General features: G+C 37.4%; 1 protein-coding gene and 1 long non-coding RNA gene across 2 annotated transcripts in view; one reads left to right on the top strand and one right to left on the bottom strand.

The window, feature by feature from the left end:
• Positions 1 to 21,783, top strand: part of DLGAP1 (DLG associated protein 1) — an 870,774-nt gene that overhangs the window by 3,658 nt on the left and 845,333 nt on the right. The window lies entirely within an intron of this gene.
• LOC111096809 lies at positions 14,677 to 17,931 on the bottom strand. The gene is made up of 2 exons (XR_005362610.1): positions 17,856 to 17,931; positions 14,677 to 15,581 (listed from the first exon to the last, which is right to left on the bottom strand). It is a non-coding gene; the product is annotated as an uncharacterized LOC111096809 (long non-coding RNA).

Below are 21,783 nucleotides of genomic sequence, written 5' to 3'. Positions count from 1 at the left end.
CTTCTAATTCTCCATTTTCAAAGAGAAGAATCTTTTCACTGGCCCTCATATGACTCCCACCTCCCTTTTCAAATCATGGCGAATTTGTCATCTGATTCCTGTCACTGCCCAGTGAAGATGACTTTCTTTGGATGTGTGGTCTCTTAGGAATTGCTGGAAATGTTCCTTCTTCTATCACAGTGCAAGATTTAGAACTAGTCTTCAGTCATTTGCTTTGATTTATTAAACATCCACTGATAACTCCTTGTATGAGATACCGGGTACCAGTTTCTTTTCTTCTAACACATATTTGGTCTATGCAAAAATAATATTAATAAATTAATTAAATTAAAATATATATTAAATCCCATTAATACATAAAGCATTAAAGCATTTATGCATATTTGCCACATTCCCCCCTCCCCCAAAGTTGGTATTGCATATGAGATGTGTTGACTCATCAATTTTCCTTTCTTCATTCTAGTAAATGGCAGGGGCTGGACAGGTGGTGTACAGATGAGAAACTAGAGTTATTCTCTTCCTTTATTGACCTAAAAGTTGATGTGTATTGTTTTCTGCTTCCTGTAGGAGTTAATGATTGCGAGGTAAGTAAATCCCACTTCAGAAGGCCAACTCATACACAGGAAGCCCTCTGGATATACAGCCATAGATCTTTGGCCCAGATTCCTGGATCTCTCATCTTGGTTAGATGAGAACCAGTAAAACTGGGATATGATTGTTCCAGTTGGGGGTGTTGTCAACAAGAGATAGCAATGCTTCGAATCCGCCGTGAAGAAGCAAACCCGCTTTCCTCCTGGAATTTGCCCCAAACTAAAAGGTGCATTTTTATATTTACTTAGCATAGTTTGCTCACCTGCTGTCATTGACAATTTCGATATCTTCTCTCAACATTTTGTTAGATTTGTAGGCAACAACACAAAACAAACCATGGAGAATGTAGTTTGGCAGTGCATTAGCTGTCCAATCCTGCCAGATTTTCTTAGTATTCAGCTAAGTAGGGGCTTGTTGAAGCCATAGATAAGCAATTAGGAGAGGAGGGTTTGTAGTAGGGCTGCCTGTCTCCCTAGCTGTGTGTCCCTGGCTGCACCGCGAGGGCTCAGAGACATTGAAATGGCTCCCTCAGGCGGCCTAGGGGGAGGTCTCTCTCTCTCTCTGGGCGTGTTTCCAGCCCTGCTGCTTTACTCTGTGACATGGTTTTGGCTAATTTGAAAACATCTGCTAGAGTAACTTCCCTTTATAATTCTACTACCGGAGAACGCTTAGTAGTATATGATAGGAGGACTGGCATTAACCCTTACTCTGACCTCAAGATCATGTCCTCTCTTTGGAGACCCTTTATTGGTTTTAATTTCCGTGGAAACTCAGAGTGAAGTCTATTTCTGGACTAGAAATTTCCCTGCTAGATATCACTGAGATTTCTTTACAAAACACATGCTGCAGTTTCAGAGGCAAATGGCATTTTGATCTTGTCTCGGATTTTGCAAACAGATCTTCCATGATATGATTCATCACACTACTCTAGTAAAAAGGCAAGGTGTGTAGTCACTCCCTTGGAAAGCTCCTTTCCCAGACATGAACCCAGAAGGCAAAGTAACCTTTTCAGTTTTTCAAACGGGGGTGTTCTTTTCCATTAGAGCCTTGGGGTTAGGGGCGTGGGGCTGGGACTCTGAAGTAGTAAACATTAAGCAGTCAAGATTAAGAAACAGAAAACAAACAGGTTTATTGTGTGAATCCTTGCCTAGGCAGTTTAGAGGAGACTCACTTGATTCTATAGCTTCTGTGAAGCAGGGTAAAATGTCTCTTCCCTACTTTCCCTGGACCACTGTTTCTTACATTATTTCCTCTTTCCTAGACCTCAGCTGAAAGTAATTTAATCAACGAGGTGCTCCAGCTGAATGCCGTTTTAGTGCTTTATACTTTTCTCATGGTTCTTTCACAGTAAATAATGCTGCTTTGACTTTTGTGTTTATCCTATCGTCTTCCCCACTGAACAGTGCATTCCTTGAGACCAAGAACTAAATATAGCCTGTTCATCAGATATCAGCAATGCATGGTGCAGCTCCTGGCACTTACTAAGTGATCAGTAAACATCAGTTAAGTGAGTGAATTAATAAGCAAACGAGTGAATGCAAATCTGCATTCTAACTGGAAGGACCGTGACACTGAAGGTAGTATTATGTGGCTTTTACAGCTCCCCCCACCCCATCTTCCTCCCTGCTCCTTGAAGTCCTAAATTCTACATTATGTGCTCTGATAATACTTGGTAAACACAGGGCTGATCCCATCATGGCCGACATGTGATGGGTTAGGTTGTGCTATATTTCCCAATTAGGGAAACTGCAGTCTACTAGAAAACAGAGAAAGGTTCTGAAATAAGATAAAGAAACAGAAAACAAATAAACAGAAAAGCCTCCCATTCCTTCCTCTTTCTTCTCTTTCTTACTCAAAATAAAAATAATGACAGCTTAATCACCCCATCTGCATTGTGCATGGAGTGCCCACCTCCCTAGGCTTAGCACTAGCTTCTTTCTTACTCTCCAGCCCATAGGATTGAGCACTCCTTCCTACAGCTCCATGGAATTGATACATATTTATTTCTTAGTTTTGTATTCCATTTTCTGTGTATGTGCCTATCTCTGTAAGACCATAAGCTGAGAGATAGGAGATAGACCATAAGCTAGTATAGGAGTCGCATATGGAAGGGATACAGGTGTTCAATGGATATTGAAAGATTGAGTGAGATCACAAGAGAGACAAATCTAGTGGGATGGAGAGTAGTGGATACAACTGGTTTTATTACTTGAGGCTGATTTCTGTGTATGTACGTACAACCTCTGTGGGGTGGCTCTCATTCGTAGGTGATATTGAAATCTGCCATTTAAAATTATATGGAATCACAGCCTTCTAAGTAGTTCCATGATTATTTTTTTTTTATTTTATTTTTTTAGATTTTGTATTTATTCATAGAGACACAGAGAGAGAGAGAGAGAGGCAGAGACACAGGCAGAGGGAGAAGCAGGCATCATACAGAGAGCCTGATGTGGGACTCGATCCAGGGTCTCCAGGACCAAACTGCTGCGCCACCAGGGCTGCCCCATGATTTTTTTTTTTTTACACTAGTTTCTGGCCAAGCATGTAGTATAGAATATATTCCATCCCTCTCTGTGCTTCTGAGATACTTGAATGATGCAGTGAAATGGGCTTAACTTGCACTTGGGACCCTGCTTTACTTGCTGGATCCATGATTCAGCCTTAAATGAGGAAAAATAAGACACAACAGAGACATGGCTCGTGTTATTAGAAACTATCATGTGTAATAATTTATTTAAGATTTGATTTTTTAATTGATAATTTAAAATATATTGCTTTGATGATAAGAATCTTAGGAGATGTGGATGATTAATACAGATATTGTCATGAATGTAGCCTCCAAGTATGGGCAAACAGACAACAAAATTATATTATCTCCCATGTACTCATTAGTCTGGAGAATACAGAAGTGCAAACATTGTCCAAATCCTTAGGTGGCTTAAAATCTAATCCAAAGGATAAGATTAAAATGAAGAAAATAATTAGTTAGAACATGTTACAGAAAAAAACTAAGGGCTCAAGTATCTGGGACCAGTCATACTTACCCTGGGCTTTTATGGAGGGACAGAACTCAACAACAAAAAAAAATGGGATCATTGTGGAATCCTCACTGGAGAGGTAGGTCTTGGGCTGGACTTCCTGGATAAGTAAGAGTTAAATGGAACAAGGGATAAGGCAAACATTTACAAAGACGTGGAAGTATTCCTGGTTCAAGGAGATAGTCATCTGTTCTCATTCCTCTAGTGCATTTTAATTAGACCTGGAGATGAATTTGATTGAGAAAGATGGAGAATGTTTAGAGTTGATAAGGAACGTTGAAGGATTTTGAAAAGACAGTGACACAGAGAAGTGGCCTCTTAGGCTAATGGAAGTAGATCAGTCTACCACCAGATTAGAACAGAGAAGCATTAGGAGGCTGTTGCATTAATTGGAAGCATAAATGATGAGAACCAGGTCTAAAGACTTAAGAATGGGGAAGAGAAGACCTGAAATGTTTTGGAAAAAAATTCAAGTCATATTTGACTCCTTTCTTTTTTACCTGTGTCACAAACTATTTTTAACTCTTTATAATTAATTAAAAATCGTGAACTATTTCAATAACACCAAAAAATTAAATATTAAAATAAATACATATGTATCCACCCCCAGGTTATGAAATAAGTCATTACTGTTAATACTCCTAGTACTTTCTCCAAGCATATCTCGCCTCATGGAAACCTCTCAAGAGGCAGACCTCAGAAATATTGCCAAGTTCTAGATGACTGCAATAAAGTAAATATCACAGTAAAATGAGTTAAATGAATATTTTGGTTTCCCAGTGCATTTAAGTTATGTTTACACTATGAAATGTGCAATAGAATTATTTCTAAAATAGATGTATATATGCATACCTTAATGAAAAAAAAATACTTTACTGCTAAAAGATTCTAACTGTCCTCTGAGCTTCCAGCAAGTTGTAAATTTTTTGCCTCAGAGAGGCTGCTGATTAATCAAGGCAGTGGTTGCTGAAGGTTGGGGTGGCTGTGGCAATTTCTTAAAAGAAGGCAGTTGATGAAGTTTGCCACATTGATTGACTCTTCCTTTCACGGGAAAACTGAGAGGTCATTGTAAGGTTATTCACTTTCCTAATTTCAATATTTTTGTGTCTCAGGGAATAAGGAAGCCAGAGGAGAGGAAGAGAAACAGGGAATGGCTGGTCAGCTGAGCAATCAGAACACACAGTAGATTAAGTTTGCCATCTTACATGTGTATGGTTCATGGCACCCCAAAACAATGACAAAGTAACAGCAGAGATCACTGATCACAGATCACTATAACTGATATAATAATCATGAAAAGTTTGAAATATGGTGAGAATTACCAAAATGTGACAGAGAGACATGAAGTAAGCAAATGCTGTTGGAAAAAATTTTTCCGATAGACTGACTTGCTCAGTGCGGGGTCGCCACTGACATTCCATTTATTAAAAATGCAATAAAGTGGAGTGCAATAAAATGAGGTGAATTCTGTGCTGAACTCTGTGTTTATCATTCCCATACATTTCCTTATGCTTTGCTATGTATTTATGGGTACTTAAGCTGTATAGTCTCATTTTGCTGTTTTTAAATTATGTAAGTATTAACGTGCTCTATAGTCTTATTTCACCTTACTTTAATTAATTAGTATTTTGTTGAGAGATGTAGACCCTTTTTAGTCCTTTCTACTGCAATATGATATTCCATTGCATAATATATCATGATTGATGTATCAGTCTTCTGTTGGTGGACAGGGCATTTTCCAACAAGACTGCTCTGAACCTTCATATGCATATTTCCTGTACTAACAAAGGGGCCTCCTTCACCCGTCTCCTTAGGGGTAGAATTATGGGAGGATGGGATTTGTACCTTCATATTTAGCAGATAATGCCAAATTACCAAAAAATGTTCTACTTCTTTATGCTACCACTAGCAATCTAGAGGAGCCCCCCCCCTTTATTTTTCCATATCTTTGCCAATTCTTGGTGATACGTATTATTTTTTCTGAGTCTTATGAATGTGAAATGATAGCTCTTTATACTTTAAATGTGTTGTTCCCTGACTGACTGCTAGTAATGTTGACCATTTTTTTTTACTCTCTTGAATAACATTTAGGTCTCTTTGGAATGCTTACTCATACATGTTGTCCAATCTCCCATAGCTTTAAAAAAAAGTTATTGATTTGTGTTATTTATATATTCTGAATATATATGTTTTTTCTGTAATATGCATTTCAATGATCTTCTCCCAACTGGTGGCTTGTCTTTCATATTTATTTATTTATTTTTTGTCTTTCATTTTTAAAACGTCTTTGGGTGAAAAGATTGTTTTATTTTATTTTAAATTCCAGTATAGTTAACATGCAGTGTTATATTAGTTTCAGGTGTACAATATTATGATTCAACAATTCTATACATTATTCAGTGCTCATCACAGTATGTTTACTCTTAATCCCCTTATTTCACCCATTTCTCCACCTACCTCCACTCTGGCAACCACCAGTTTGTCCTCTGTGTTGGAGAGTCTGATTTCTTTGTCTTTTTTTTTTCTTTGTTTTGTTTCCTAAATTGCAGATATGAGTGAAACCATTTGTTTTTTTTCGTCTCTGACTTATTTCACTTAGCACATTATACCCTCTAAATACATCCATGTTGTTGCAAACTGCAAGATCTTTCTTTTTTTATGACTTATATTTCACTGTGTATGTTTATATATACCACATCTTTATCCATCATCAATGAATGGACACTTGGATTGCTTCCATATCTTGGCTATTTTAAATAGTATTGTAATAAACATAGAGGTGCATATATATTTTCAAATTAATGTTTTCTGTATTCTTTGGGTAAATACTCAGTAGTATAATATCATATGGTAATTCTATTTTTAATTTTTTGAGGAACCTCCATACTGTTTTCCACAGTGGCTGCACCAGTTTGCATTCCTGCCAACAGTTCATGGGGCTCTTTTTCTCCACATTCTTTCCGAGTGTTGTTGTCTTCCTGATTTTAGACATTCTGACCTGTGTGAGTTGATATCTCACTGTGGTTTTGATTTGCTTTTCCCTGATGATGAGTGATGTTGAGCATCTTTTCATGTGTGTTGGCTATCTGTATGTCTTCTTTAGAGAAATTTCTATTTGTGTCTTCTGCCTATTTTTAAATCAGATTATTTGGCTTTTTGGTGTTGTGTAAGCCCCTTTCATGTCCTTCTAGATAGTTTGAATGTTTTACCACAAGCAGAGATTTCTTTTAAAATGATTATTTCAAAGCCCCCTCTATCCTGGAAGGGGGGTCAAATCTCACCTGTCACACAAAGCATTTTATAATGACTCTAGTCCAGGATAAACTCTCTTCTGAATTCTAGTTGTATTTTTCTGGATCATTTACTCTCTGATTTACTTTTTTTTTTTTTAAGATTTTATTTATCTGTTCATGAGAGACACAGAGAGAGAGAGCGGCCGAGACACAGGCAGAGAGAGAAGCAAGCTCCATGCAGGGAGCCCGACGTGGGACTCGATCCCAGGACTCCAGGATCACGCCCTGGGCCAAAGGCAGGCGCTCAACCGCTGAGCCACCCAGGCATCCCTGTGATTTACATTTTAGAACTTTTATGTGAATACTCCTAGATTTTAAGCTCCTTTAGGGATTTCTTGGCTTAGGCACTTCTGTATTTCTCTAAAGCCTGAGCAAAGAGCCAAAAGAGTGGGTTTTCAATGGGTCACAGTTGCTTTTTCGATGATTAATAATTAGTTACTGGAGATGACATTGGGTGAGTGAGGATTTGGAATGTGAAGACATTGGGATTAGTAACATTGCTACAATGTATAAGAATTTGGGATAGGGAGCTAATTCTTGGTGAATAAATTGAGCTCTATTTTGTTTATGTTGATTTTTGAGACAATATTGGACATGTCCCATCAGCAACTTGGAAAACATTAAAACTGAGTTTTAGAAAATGACAAAATTGGGATCCCTGGGTGGCGCAGCGGTTTGGCGCCTGCCTTTGGCCCAGGGCGCGATCCTGGAGACCCGGGATCGAATCCCACGTCGGGCTCCCGGTGCATGGAGCCTGCTTCTCCCTCTGCCTGTGTCTCTGTGCCTCTCTCTCTCTCTGTGACTATCATAAATAAATAAAAATTAAAAAAAAATGACAAAATTTAAGGTGTCAACTAGAGAGTTAACTACGGGAAGGTGATCAGCAGATTCATGATGCCAGCAGCTGTTAGGGATGTTCCCCCAACTCCAAGCTTGATTCTTCTATCCTGAGTCATCTAACTAGCTAGATGACTTTGGGCAAGTTACTTAATTTTTCTGAGCCTAGTTTTCTTATCTGAGAAATGAGGGTAACTATATTTACTTATCAGAGTTTTTGAAAGGATTAAATGAGCTAACCTATGTAAAGTATCTAATTCAATGGTGGTCACTTAATAAATGCTGTTATTAATAATGTATTTTATCTGTAAAACCTAATCTGCCAACTATCTTTTTACATCAAAGTAGCATCAAGAATTTTAAAAATACTTGTCTACTCATGAAGTATTTCTTCTCCTATAGAAAATTCCTAGATCTTCTTTTTTTTTTTTTTAAGATTTTATTTATTTATTCGTGACAGACACAGAGAGAAAGGGAGAGACACAGGCAGAGGGAGAAGCAGGCTCCCTGCAGGGAGCCCGACGCAGGACTCGATCCCAGGTCTCTAGGATCACACCCCAGGCCGAAGGCTGCGCTAAACCACTGGGCCACTGGGGCTGCCCTCTAACTCTTATTTCATGCTCCTTTATTATCTGACCCCAGTGACAGCAATTTACTGAACAAGTTCAGTAATAGCTAATGTTTATTGAGCACACACTGGTATTTGTGGTCTTGCAGAATTTAACTTTCAGTATTGCCTGTATGCTCCATGTGCTACATCTATAGGGAAAGAAGTCCCTGTAGGGACTCTACAGCCCAGCCTCATCTGATAGTGTGAGGAGATTACAAAAATAATAATAATAATAATAATAATCAGCCATCTTTTTCTTCCCAAGGGGTGGAGAATTATGAAACAATTCAATTGTGAAACAATTCAGTGCCTTTCAAGCAACATTCAAAATGTGAATTTTAATTTACTCTGGTCAGAATACATATTTACTAGGCATATTACTAGGACAGGGAAAAAAATCCAAAGGCTAACCAGAAAGAGGAAGTTATGCTGGATCTGCACAGAGGAGCAGCTCCTTTTTTTTAAAAAAAAAGATTTTATTCATATATTTAATATACAGAGAGAAAGCACAAACAGGGTGAATGCCAGGCAGAGGGAGAGGGAGAGGGAGAAGCAAGCTTCCTGCTCAGGGATGAGCCCAGTGTGGAGCTCGATCCCAGGATCCTGGGAGCTGAAGGCAGACACTTACCCACTGAGACACCTAAGCACCCCAGAGAAACCTCTCCTTAAGGTTCTGGTGAGCCCTGGGATGATTGTACATTGGCAGGTGGAGCACAGGTGTCTTCTTATTGCATCCACCTTCCCTGCTCCATGGGGTGTACCTTCTGCCTCCTGCCTTCTTCAGTCAGCTAGCTTACAGTTTCTCCTAGAAAGGGCTCAGCAGATGAAAACCAGTACAAATCAGAACTTTACTCATCAATTAGGTGGGGAAATTCCATTGTTTTTTCATCAAAGGACATGTTTCTGGGCAGTTATAGCTAGATGATTTGAGTTTTATAATTTGTTAATCTATTAAGTAACACAATATTTTTTTATTTTTATGATTTAGGTTTAAGATTTTTGTTTTTTAAAGATTTTTATTTTTATTTTTTTACTTGAGAGAGAGAGCAATGAGTGGGGAGGGGCAGGGACAGAGGGAAAGAAGAAGCAGACTCCCTGCTGAGCAGGAAGCCCCATATGGGGTTCCATCTCCGGACCCTGAGATCTTGACCTGAGCCAAAGGCAGATACTTAATAGACTGAGCCACCCAGGTGGCCCCATGATTTAGCTTTAAAACCCCATAGAACATCATACAAAATATTTTTTTCTCAAATCTTTTTTTTTTTTTTTTTCAAATCTTTATTTTTTCAGGAATTCCTTTTGGGTAGAAATGTTGGCACACATCAAGTGGCTTGATATACGCTTCATAGAGAGATGATAAAGTCACATTAAATGTAATTTAAATGTTGGCAATACTAATTTACAGTTCTAAGGTGTGTTCCAAAGATGTACTTATAAGATGAATATTTTTGGACATCAAACAGGATTATCCCATAGAAATGGTGCTATCTAATGTAACTGACTTCTCAAGTTAAATTTCTAGAGTATTTTTGACCCATTTTCTACAAACAGTATTACTCTAATGAATACCACAACTATCTAAAATTCAGAACTCTATCTATGAAAAAAAGTAATTCTACGTTTTTAAAGGATTTTATTTTTAAGTAATCTATACACCCAACATGGGGCTCAAACTTACAACCCATGATCAAGAGTTGTCTGCTCTGCTGACTGAGCCAGCCAGGTGCCACAAGGGATTCTAAATTTTGACTGGGAACACACACTACTCCTTCTACCGCAGTTAGGAACTGCCTGCTTCTGCTGATGGTCAGATGCTGGATGATACTCAGGCAATACAGTGATATGGTTTCCATTGATCCAGGACCAGAATCCAGTGAGGGGATAAGGAAACCAAAAGTTCTTACTTATTGGCACTAATAATTGTTAAATGTCTACAATTATGTAAACTATTTCTCTTTACCTAAATTTGAATAAAGGAAGGAAGCTCAAGAATAGATCAAGACAGGTGTGTTATTTATAAGTTAGATGTTGGTAGATTGGGAGTGATAAGTAGAACTGTATTTCTTTGTACTTAGGTCATTTTTGCCAGATATTTTTTCCCTATGCATTTCAGATCCTAGAGATGCCCACTATTGGATGATGGGAATTCCCAATTCATTCATTCACTCATTTAATCAACAACAATTTATTGAAGAATTAGTATATGCTAGGCAGTATTCTAGGTGCTCTGAATTCAGTGCTGAACAACAAAGGCAAAAGAGGCATGCCAGTTGAGGAATTTGCAATCCAGTGGGAAGAAACAGACAATAAACAATAAGCATAATAAACTCTTCATTTACAATGTTAGAAGGATTGACAGCTATGAAAAAAATTGGATCTGATGAAAGGGATCATTGAAGTACTATTCTTTGATAGATTTCTGATATAGAAGGAAATGAAGTTTTTGTTTGTTTGTGTTTTAATTCAGACCTTCACTTGAAATGTTCTAGCTTTAGGATTCGACAAGGCTCTAGGAGAGATGTGTGATTACCTTCCCTGTTGTGTCATTCTTCATCATTTCTGTTTTAAAATCTGTGTGTATACTCCTCAGACAATAGTATCTACCATATTACATGGTAGCTAGTTGTGTTTTTAAGTCTCCCACTAGACTATGAATTATAACATAAAACATGTTTCTTACAAACTTACCTTCCTTCAATAATACTGCTAGTAATAACAATAGTGATTATATATCTTAATCAATGCTTGCTATGCACTAAGCACATTATGCCAACATTATGTGGAAAGTGATATGGTTTATAGAATATCTTCTTAGACCATAGAACTACCATGGGTAGAGCTGATAATTGTACTGAGGTCTGTTAGCACGAAGTTCTTTTTTTCTTTGTGTGTTTTGTTTTGTTTTTCATTAGCACTGGGTTCTGTACTCCCCTGGTGCCTAACCCAGTGCCTGGTATTTGGTTGGCATCCAAGAAATGAAGAGTGAAATGGAAATCAAATAAGCTGTAATATTGTGAAACTCATAAGTCTCACAAATGTGTCTCCAGTTGTCTGCAAATTATACCCTTCTCTTGTTTTAAATTGTTTGACTTCACAGCCTAGCTGACCCAAGAAGTGGTTATTTGGAAATTTCTTGAAGTGACACACTTTGCTTATTTTTCTTTAATTTCTTCCTCCTGTTTCCATGTATCTCATATGTGGCGAATACAATAGAAGTAGAATTACTTTTGTTGAAATCACTGCCCTCTAGTTTGAAGGTGAAACTACTTTGCCCTATAACATCTGTTATAATAAAGAATCTCCAAGGATTCTTTTTTTTTTTTTTTGGTACCTGCTTCAATGGGTTCTTTCAAGATGCAGGCATTTTGATGGCTTCAAGAACCAAGTGCATAAATAGGTTGTGATTTGGCTTAACATTTGCTTTCTACCTGCTTCTTCCTACTTGTCAGAGAAATTTTGTGTGACAGAGGTGAATCTCAGTGGGACCTTCTAGGGGTGTGACCATCTGCTTGCTTTGAGGAAAATCAGTCCCTTCTTTCCAGGAAAGGGTCTGTTGGCTGCAAGAGAAACTTGAGCTGTCTGCTTCCTGTTGAGTAATCTATTTGAAAGGATAAATGAGAACATTCCTCAAAGACAAAGAAGTACAAACACAGATGAGCTCTTCAATAAGGACTGCAATTTAGAGAACACAATTAACAAACCTGACACATCTTTTGCAAGGTCCAGATTAGGACTTTAGTGGCAAGGGGAAACAAAGATGTTAGATCATCCTCCTAAAATAGCTCTGAAAGAAAGAGTTTATTACTTCTTGCTTCTTAGGATTCTTTGCATTTCGGTATGATGGGATTAAAAAACTTACAACTGAATAAATATGCATTGGTAAATCAACATTGTTAAATCCTTAACTCCAGAATAAGGTGACTCAACTGAACTATAAAGCAGTAGAATGCTCCTATAGTTTTTTTTTTTTTAACTTTAATTTTTTAAGAAAAAGGTAAATTAGTTGTATAAGTACTGACACAGGGTTTTTAGCTCAGGTCAGTTAACAGAAGCTGAAATGTAGTTGAGTACAGATAAAACTGAATGCCTTTAATGAAGTCCTTGCTGTCCTGATAGTGTCACAGACAACAAATCATTTTATAAATGAAATATCATAAATCTTTCTTTCCATGTTTCTATATAGATTATTTCTAAGGCTTTTGTTCAGAATTTATATTCCTGATCCCAAATGCATTTGAATGTCCAATTGACATGGGACATAAACTTAGTGAAAGTTCAAGACAGGTACTAGTAAAAACAATGTACTAATAAGAATGCATTAATTTGTTGAAGGCAGAAAATAAATGGCTATAAGCTTGGCTATTTTTCAATCTACAAGTGTCCTACATTGAAATTTGAATTCAATTTATATTAGACATCTTCTTAAAATTAATTTGTATAGACATGTATGGAGTATACATGGGTCAAAACATTTTATTAGAAATCGTATAATTGAAATTGAGAAGTTCACATCGCACAATTACATATGTTCAGGTAAAGGTGTAAGAATAACATTTTCAAAGATATTTTGTTCCATCTGTCTGTAATTTTGCCTCACTCCTACTCTCAACTCCTTTTCACATGACTGCTTTTTTTTTCCTCATTAATGCCACTTATGACTACATTTGATAAATACTTCAACCTATCCCCATTATTCTCTTTCTCAGCATTCTAGCATAGAATTTCTTAATAAATATTTGTCAAATATTGCTTCTTTTTTAAAAAAAATATTTATTTATTCATGAGAGACACAGAGAGGCAGAGACACAGGCAGAGGGAGAAACAGGGCCCCTACAGGGAACCCGATGTGGGACTCAATCCCAGGACCCCAGGATCACAACTTGAGCCAAAGGGAGACACTCAAGCCACCCAGGTGCCCCTGTCAAATATTGTTTCTTAATAAAAGTTCTTCCAGAAAAGGAATATGAAGCAAGAACTCAATAATTTAAATTTCTTGCTTATAATAACAAGGCATGTTTGAATACAAAGTTTATGTCATCATTAGTTGAATAAATGGAGTTTAAAGTTTTGGTTTTTAACTCTGAGTCCTACAAATATGTCAACTCCTTTTGAGTTGTTTGTAACTCATCATCAAAAATAGAATCATCCCTATTTCAGTGAACTCACAGACTAATGAGAAAGAAGGTTAATAGGATTCAATTCTTTGAGGTTATTAGGATGATGGGGTGTTAGATGTTGCTAAGGCAGTACTACACAGGATCACTAACTCAGCAAGTGAGTATCAGGGGAGGAGGGTTTCTCAGAGATGGGGATCAATGATGCAAAGAAAGTGGTGGGAAAGAAGTGCTATAGCTCTTTACTGAGCCTTTTATGGCAATTCACAGGAAGCTCCTTCTCTTCCTACCATTACCTTGCCAAAAGCAGTGCTCTGTGGCATGTAATGTGCACCTCTTTCAAGGTCTGTTTATCCTTTTGTCAACTGACAGGGATGATCATGTGATTTTGAAGTTCTTTAAAAATACTAATATGCACTGTAATTTTAGATAAGACTGGTGTTCTGTGGAAGTTTCAGTGAAATATGTAATATACACTGAAGTTGAATGACTTTACAAATCATGTGATTATAATGATGAATTGGCTAGAGACCCAGCAGTTAAATTTTGAAACGCTAGGAAGCCTGTGGAGGAAGATTGAGTATGTTTTATGTAAACTAGTAGGTAGTAAGTGTAACAAAGGAAGCTGAAGCTGAACTACATTTCTTTGGGTAACTATGGGATATATTTTTGGACAAGGAGCCTGATAAATGTGATGAAGGGACAACGGGAGGATGAGGGCAATGGGGTGGTGTTGGGGGTAAGTAATGCAGTGGTTTTGGGGATAAGTAATGGGGGAGTCCTGGGGAATAACTAATGAGGTGGTATTGGGAGTAAGTAATGGGGTGGGGTTGGGGTCAGTAATGGAGTGATGTTGGAAGTAAATAATGGGGTGGTGTTGGGGGGTAAGTAAGGGGTGGTATTGGGAGTAAGTGAGCACTGGGAGGGAGCATGAGATATTTTAAACAGTTGTGTGGATTGAAAATCTTGGGAATTAAATGTCTAAGAAGGATTTGTAGAAGTTTTCTATATCATACACTATGTAGAAATCCTACAGAAAGATATACGTTATTCTTCATAATTTCTGGAATCATTTTTTAATCCATCAGATGGAACTAGGCTTTAAGCATTACTGCTATGTAATAAGAATGTAATACTAATAAGAATGAATAAATAAAAGTTATGACTACTTTAAAGGATCATGGGCTGAAACATCACAGCTAGAATGATTTTTAATAGGGAATTAAAGTGATGTGGGACCTATTAGGTGCTACCATCAGTCTAATATTTCAGAAACATTTATTGGTGATTTTTTGCCACGTATTATGCTTGATACTGCGGTAGAAAAGTACCAGGTCCTGGAGAAACCAGTATATAAGCAAAATTCGGCAATATGTTGTAGTAAGTACACAAGAGATACTGGTAGAACCAGAAGAGGTGGTATGTAAGTAAATCTTCCAAAGGAAGCCATGTAAGCTCTTGAGTTGTTTTTTGAAGGGGACAGTCCATTATATTGATGACAAAAATTAGCCCTAGTGAAAGGAAATAAATACCCTCTCCCTGATAATTCCTGTTTCTCTACCTCAAAATATCTTCCAACTATATGAAGTGGGCAATTCAAAGGTTCTAAGAAGCAAATAGAAATGCCATTTCAGTATTTGATAATTTTAAAACCATAATTACTGTGCAAGGAAGGGAAATTGGCTTTAAACAAAAATCAAGATCATACTAGTATGGTATATTATTTTAGATCTTGTTAATTGATAAATTATTTAGTAATTCTGAAAAATGCAAAAGAGGTTGCAAATGTTATCTCAAGATTCAAGCATCTCACCCAGCTTGCATGTTAATAAGGGACCTGATTATTTTCCCTGTCTCTAAAGTTGCATTAAAAAAATCTTTGTCAATGTTTCAGTCAGTCGATATTCTTCATAAGATTTCAGAAATGAAGCAGTCCATCTGTTCCTAGAGCACTGTCATTTCTCGGCAACTTTATTGGATTTTCCTCTTGGCTGCTTTATTATTGTTTTGGAAAAATTGTTTTTCTTCTATGTCTTGGTGACATGGATGGAGAAAACCAAAGTCTTCCTTCCATTGTTAGAGGTTGTTTCTTTGTTGCCTAAAGATAAATTGAACCTTTTATAATGGTTTATAAATTATTGATGATATTCCCTAAATACTTTATTGGCATAAATTGGACTTTGATTGAATAGGAACTGTTAGTAAAGTGCTTTAGTTAAACATGATCATGATTAGAGTTCATGAATTTAAACTTATAGGCCTAAAGAAAGAAGCTAGCTCCCCTTCAGAAAGTTGCCTTGCCGAATCCAAATTAAGAATTAATTTGCCATCATTTAACTCTATGGGTCCACGTAATCATCGACCTTGCCTAGGTATTGGAATCATCTAAAAAAGAAAAAGAAAAAAAAAAAAAAAAAAGACTGATCTCAGGTTCTATCCTAGACTGCCTCAATCTCCATCTCTAGGTTAGGTTCAGGTATGAGCATTTACCAAGCTTGTCACATGAATCTGGGGCACGTCTAGGAATAAACCTGGATGGCCATTAGCAGTGGTTCTCACAATATGATCTCTAGGCCAGCAGCATCACATCATCTGGAAGTTGTTAGAAATGCAAATATTTGGGCCTAATTAGGACTTAATGAATCAGAAACTGAACCGTTGGCCATTAGGTTGCCACCTCCAGCCAGGTACTGCTATTTGTATGTCTCTGCCTGTAGGTCTCAGACAGTAATGCTTGGGAACTGGCTCTTTTTATAAGAAGAAAACATATAACAGATCACTGCTTGAGACAAGAGCTTGTTAATACAGTCTCCTTAACCTGGACATGTTTGTCTACCATTTCCCTGGGGACTTGCTACCCTGACTACTTACAGGAATATTTCTCTGAGCTCCTGACCTTTTCTTTGCTACCAAAATAATCTTTTACATTTTGCACTTCTTTGCTGATTGTATTGGCCATTTTTGTTATAGTCTACTCATTTCTAAACACCTCAATTATGATACCCCCATGTGCACCTCCTTGGCTTTGAGCTACTGAGAACCCCTGAAGTTATTTGTGCACTTATAGGCTATCCTCAGCTTCCCTGGCCTCACTTTCTGAAGCTGTGACCTGTTGCTAAACCTGCTTTGGGGGCTATGCAGTTTAATCTTTTCATGTCCTGGGAGAGGGGAGTTAAAAAAAAAAAAGAATTCAGAAATTAGGCAGCTTCCATTTCTTCAGAATTACATTTTTGTAGAGTGATTTTATTACTGTGATTAAAGACTTAAGAGTTTGTAGAGCATCTGGAGCAATTGCATTCAAATATTACCAAAACCCTTTCCAGAGTTAAATTATCGATGCAGCTAAATCATGGTAATCTCACATCAGTGCCCTCCCTCCAGTGGTGTGGGGATTGACAGATGACTGAATATGGCCAGCCCTTTTGTGACCATTTTTAACTCCTCTACTTAAATTTCCACTCTCTTCTATCTTGTACAGCGTTTTCTGGGACGGTAGGAATTATCTTTCCTGAGCCCTATTCTCTCTTTTTCTTTTGTACTGTACTACCTTTCCATTATTTAGAATTCTTTGCCAGTATTTTTATGTGACTATTTTGCATTTCATGTACCTTATACATCTAGTTGCACAAGCCAGAAATCTGAGACAGTTTCTGAGGTAGCCTTCAAGTAAGTCAAAATGAGGTAGCCTCCACTTTCACTTCCTCACGTTCACTCATCAAATTCTACCAACTACCTACCTTTCTCTCAAATAAACTTCCCTTCCACAACCTGGGAACCTCAGCCTACCTGGTCACCTTCGTCATCTCTTTTCTCTGCTAATCTAAGAGACTCCTTAATGTCTAATCTAGGTTGCCTCCCACCCTCCTCCAAACTGCCCTCTGAAGTAATATTAGATAAATCATTTTGAAATGTTTTTATTTAGCCAACTTTCCAAATTAAATCATTTTGATGTCTAGCCCTCCATGACCTGTAAGATAAAGTTGCAACTTAGTGTGGCATTTGAGCTGTTATAACCCGGTCAAGTGTTATTTTCTGGCCTTAACTCTTAACACTTGCCTACTGTCATGTGGTTTTATGCCTCAGGCCATCTTCTCTGTCATTTCCTAAATGATGTCAATGATGTCATGTTTCTCTTTAAGTCTTGCCCCTGTGGTTTCCTCCCCTCAGGCCATCCTTTCCTGCAAGGAAGTCCTTTTTTTTTAGATTTTATTTATTTCTTTCTGAGACACACACACACACACACACACACACACACACACACACACACACAGAGAGAGAGAGAGAGAGAGAGAGGAAGAGGGAGAAGCAGGCTCCATGCAGGGAGCCCCATGTGGGACTCAATCAGAGGTTGAGCGCAAGGCAGCCCTCTTACCAGTGTTCAGGACAGATGGAGGCTTCTGCAGCTTACCTGGAAGGATTTACAATACCACTTCCTTTGGCTATCTCATGTGTACCTATTATGACATGTTGCAAAACACCTATTATGACAGGTTGCAAAATGTTGCCACCATGCTAGTTTCCCAATGAGCAACCATGACCTAGTTGAGAAGATCCAGCTTCTTACAGGACCATCCGAAGAAGCATTCTTCCCCTGAAAGAAGGTTGGGAGTAGGAAATATGACAGGACAGTATGGGAACAAACACTAAGTATGGGGAACCCAAGGATGGTGAACTGGGGGATGGAGTCCTAGCTGCATGAAAAAAGGAAAGAGACTGATGTGTAGACTAGAATAGAGACACATCTAATTTGGGCAGATTCAAGAAGAATAAAGGCTTAGGAGAGAAGTTCAGAAGACAGTATAGCTCAAAAAACAAAGCGAGAGAAAGGAAAAAGTAGAAAGTTAGTTCAATTATCTTTTGTTGCTTAACCAGTCACTACAAAACAGTGATATAAAACAACTAATTTATTATGCTTGCAGATTCCATGGGGCAAGAGTTAAGATAGGGCATAACATTCTTGTTGGAGAGACATATGTAGATGAGCATCTTTGATATGAAGCAGCGGAGGAAAATGCTATCGTATAGGGACATAATACTTTGGGGGTAATAAACAGGTTTTAATTCATGAATTAGAAAATAGGATGGAGAAAACTTTATGAAAGAGTTACCTTCTGGGTTGGGCTTTGAAGGAGAAGTTACATTCAAGGTTTGAGTGAAGAATGAAAGGGCTGAGTATGTTTAGGCAGTGCGTAATTTGTGGTAACTGAAGCATAGGGTGTGTGGCCAGACATAGATCCTAGAGAAGTTTGGGAGCATAAACTAAAGAGTTTGATTTTATTAGTATTATGCTGCAAAGAATCAGTGATTTTTTTTTAAAGATTTTTTATTTATTTATTCATGAGAGACAGAAAGAGAGAGAGAGAGGCAGATACAGGCAGAGGGAGAAGCAGGCTCCATGCAGGGAGCCTGATGTGGGACTCGATCCCGGGTCTCCAGGATCAGCCCCCGGGCTGAAGGCGGTGTTAAACCGCTGAGCCACCCGAGCTGGCCAGAATCAGTGATTTTTAAATATAATTAATTAATTAGCAGAATTGTCTCTTCTAGAGCCCATCTGGATTTCATCACTAGCATATTTTGGAAGTGACCGAAGAGGGAATAGATGAGAGTCAAGTAGATGTGTAAAGGGGGATTATGTCCTCAAATCTCTAATAGGTAAGATGCTTTAAGGTTCTGGTGATGACTCTGGAGTAAATGGTCAAACTGAGGAGAATGATCCTTCCTCTGTACACTGCAGTGTCTTTTAGCATACTTACTTCCTTGGTTGGGACAGGAATCTAAGCTCTGTGAGGGCTGCTATATATATAGAAGCTAGAACAGTGGCTAGTATATTAGTAAATGTTAGGTTAACACATGAATTAGAGGATTTTTTTTATGTGTATCTGTCATATATAGCCATTTCCCTTTAACCTCTTCAGAAACATGGTATTCCTGGTAGAACTAGGTGGTTTTTGGAAGTTTGGTTTTGGTAACTGATACCTACAAGCTATTTGAATGCTTTTTGTTAAAGAGTTGATGATTAAGTCAAAAAAAGAGCTCCCAAGAACAAACTGAAATTATGTAGAATTATACTATGCTGGAACAGAAAATGTTTCCAGAGAGCTTTAGTCCATTTTCAGCACCTTATTACAGATGAATAAATTGAGACCTAGAGAAGTTAAATGACTTCACCACAGTTACCTGACTAGTAAATGTCAAAGCCAAGGTTAGGAGTAGGCTTCTAATATGCAGTCTGGTGTTGTTTTGATTCTATAAAGCTGTATGCCCCCTTTGATTTTAAAGTCAAATCTTAGCTTGAACTGTACGGAAAAAAAGAATCTCCATCTGGTTTTGCTGAATTTCCAAAGGGAGAAGCCACCTCATGTGGCTGTTGAAAAATTTAAATCCTAGAATGGCAGAGCTCAGGAAAGGAGAGGAAATTAGCAGTGTGGTGCAGTTAAATAACTTCACGTTTGAAAAGGCCTATGTGGATGCTCCTACATTTGATTAACTTCTTGTGGGCTTATTTTCCAGAATTGAATTCAGGTAGACTGGATTTTGTCTAGAGTAGAAGGCTCAGTGATTTATAGAATTATAAATATAATATATATTCTAATATATTTTCTAAAGAATATATAAAAAATACATAAAATATATTCTCTAGAAAAAACCTCAAGGATTGTTACCTAGGACCTGTATTTTCAGGTTGGAAATAGAGGATTCCTGAAGAGATTCACTAATGCCCCCAAGGTTTCAAAACTATTAATGATGTTATCAGAACTGGAAATCAGAACTCTTAATATGGGAGAAGTAAGTACTGCTTTTCAGGGATAAAATGCACGTGCTTAAAGGAAATATTTGAGTTTAAGGTGGTGTGTTTCAAAAATGTTTTATCTATTTTATTTTTTTAAGATTTTATTTATTTGAGAGAGAAAGAGAGACAGAGAGAGGGTGCACAAGCTGGGGAGGAGCAGAGGGAGAGGGACAAGCAGACTACTGGCCAAGCACGGAGCCCAACACAGGGCTCCATCCCACAATCCCAAGATCACGACCTGAGCTGAAACCAAGAGTCAGACACTTAACCGACTGAGCCACCGGTGCCCCAACAGAAGGACCTCTTTATGCAAAATAGGATACCACCAACCTGCTGCCGTGATGATAATATCATCATCACTCCATGTGCTGATTTCCTAATGTTTGGTCCCCTTTCATTTTCCACAATGAACTATTCTCCAAAGCTTTTCCTTCTTATCGTTCTCTTGCCATTTATTCTTTTACCATTACATGCCTTACTCCTAAACAATCTGTTTTTTTTGGCTTGCTTTTTTGAACTTTGTCAAAATGGCAGCAAAATATTCAAATTCTTCTGTAAGTTGCTTTTTTAAAATTTATAACAGTATGCTTCAAAAATCCATTCATGCTGAAATACAGTTAATATCTTTTCAGTCCTGTACAAATTCTGGCTTATGATTATTCCATCCATTTTTGTGTTTGGTTTGTTAGATAGTTGTTTTTGTCTGTATGTTTGTTTGTTTTTGCTCTTACCAACCAGTCTGCCACATACATTCTTATGCATGCCTCGTGATAAATCTGTGCTAGAGGCTGGGCTATGCAATGTGCCAGTTTTTCAACATAATACCCAGCTGTTTTAGGAAGTGGCAGTGCCAATTTGGAATCCCACAAGTGGTACATAAGAGTCCCCAGTGTTCTCAATCTTTGCCAATACTTAGTCTCACCAATCTTCTTAATTTTTTGCCAATCTGCTGGGTGAATATTAGCATTCACAGGTTATTTTTATTGTGATTTGTGGTCTATTATTTTTCCACAAGAAATACACATACAAAATTACAAGGAGATTCAAAAAGAAGACATTTTATAAATATTCATTTGAGACAATGATTAGGAAAAACACAACACATTTACATGAAGAAAATCTATAATATTTTTGTTAGAGGATATTTTCACACATTCAGAGTGATGGTTGTTGACAAAATCAGCAATAACACCTTCATGTTCATTAATATTTAATGGTGATCTTGAATCAATAAAATGAAGTTCAATTTATTCGTAGTTATTCATTTTATCCTCTGTTTTAACTCATCTTGGAAAATAATATAGTAAGAAAAAATATATATAAATTATATATGAATTATATATATATATAAAAGACACAGGATGAAATTATATATTCACTAACTTGATTATGTTGCAGGTTCTAGAAAAAAATAACACTACCTCTAAAAGCCATTTTGAGATTTTCACAATTTAATCTTTTTAAAACCCTCTTAGGTCCTTGGTTAAAAAGTGCTCTGGTTATGCCTATT

The sequence above is a fragment of the Canis lupus genome, chromosome 7 (genome assembly GCF_011100685.1).
Source record: "Canis lupus familiaris isolate Mischka breed German Shepherd chromosome 7, alternate assembly UU_Cfam_GSD_1.0, whole genome shotgun sequence".
NCBI lineage: Eukaryota > Metazoa > Chordata > Mammalia > Carnivora > Canidae > Canis > Canis lupus.
This window is presented reverse-complemented; position numbering and strand designations above follow the sequence as displayed.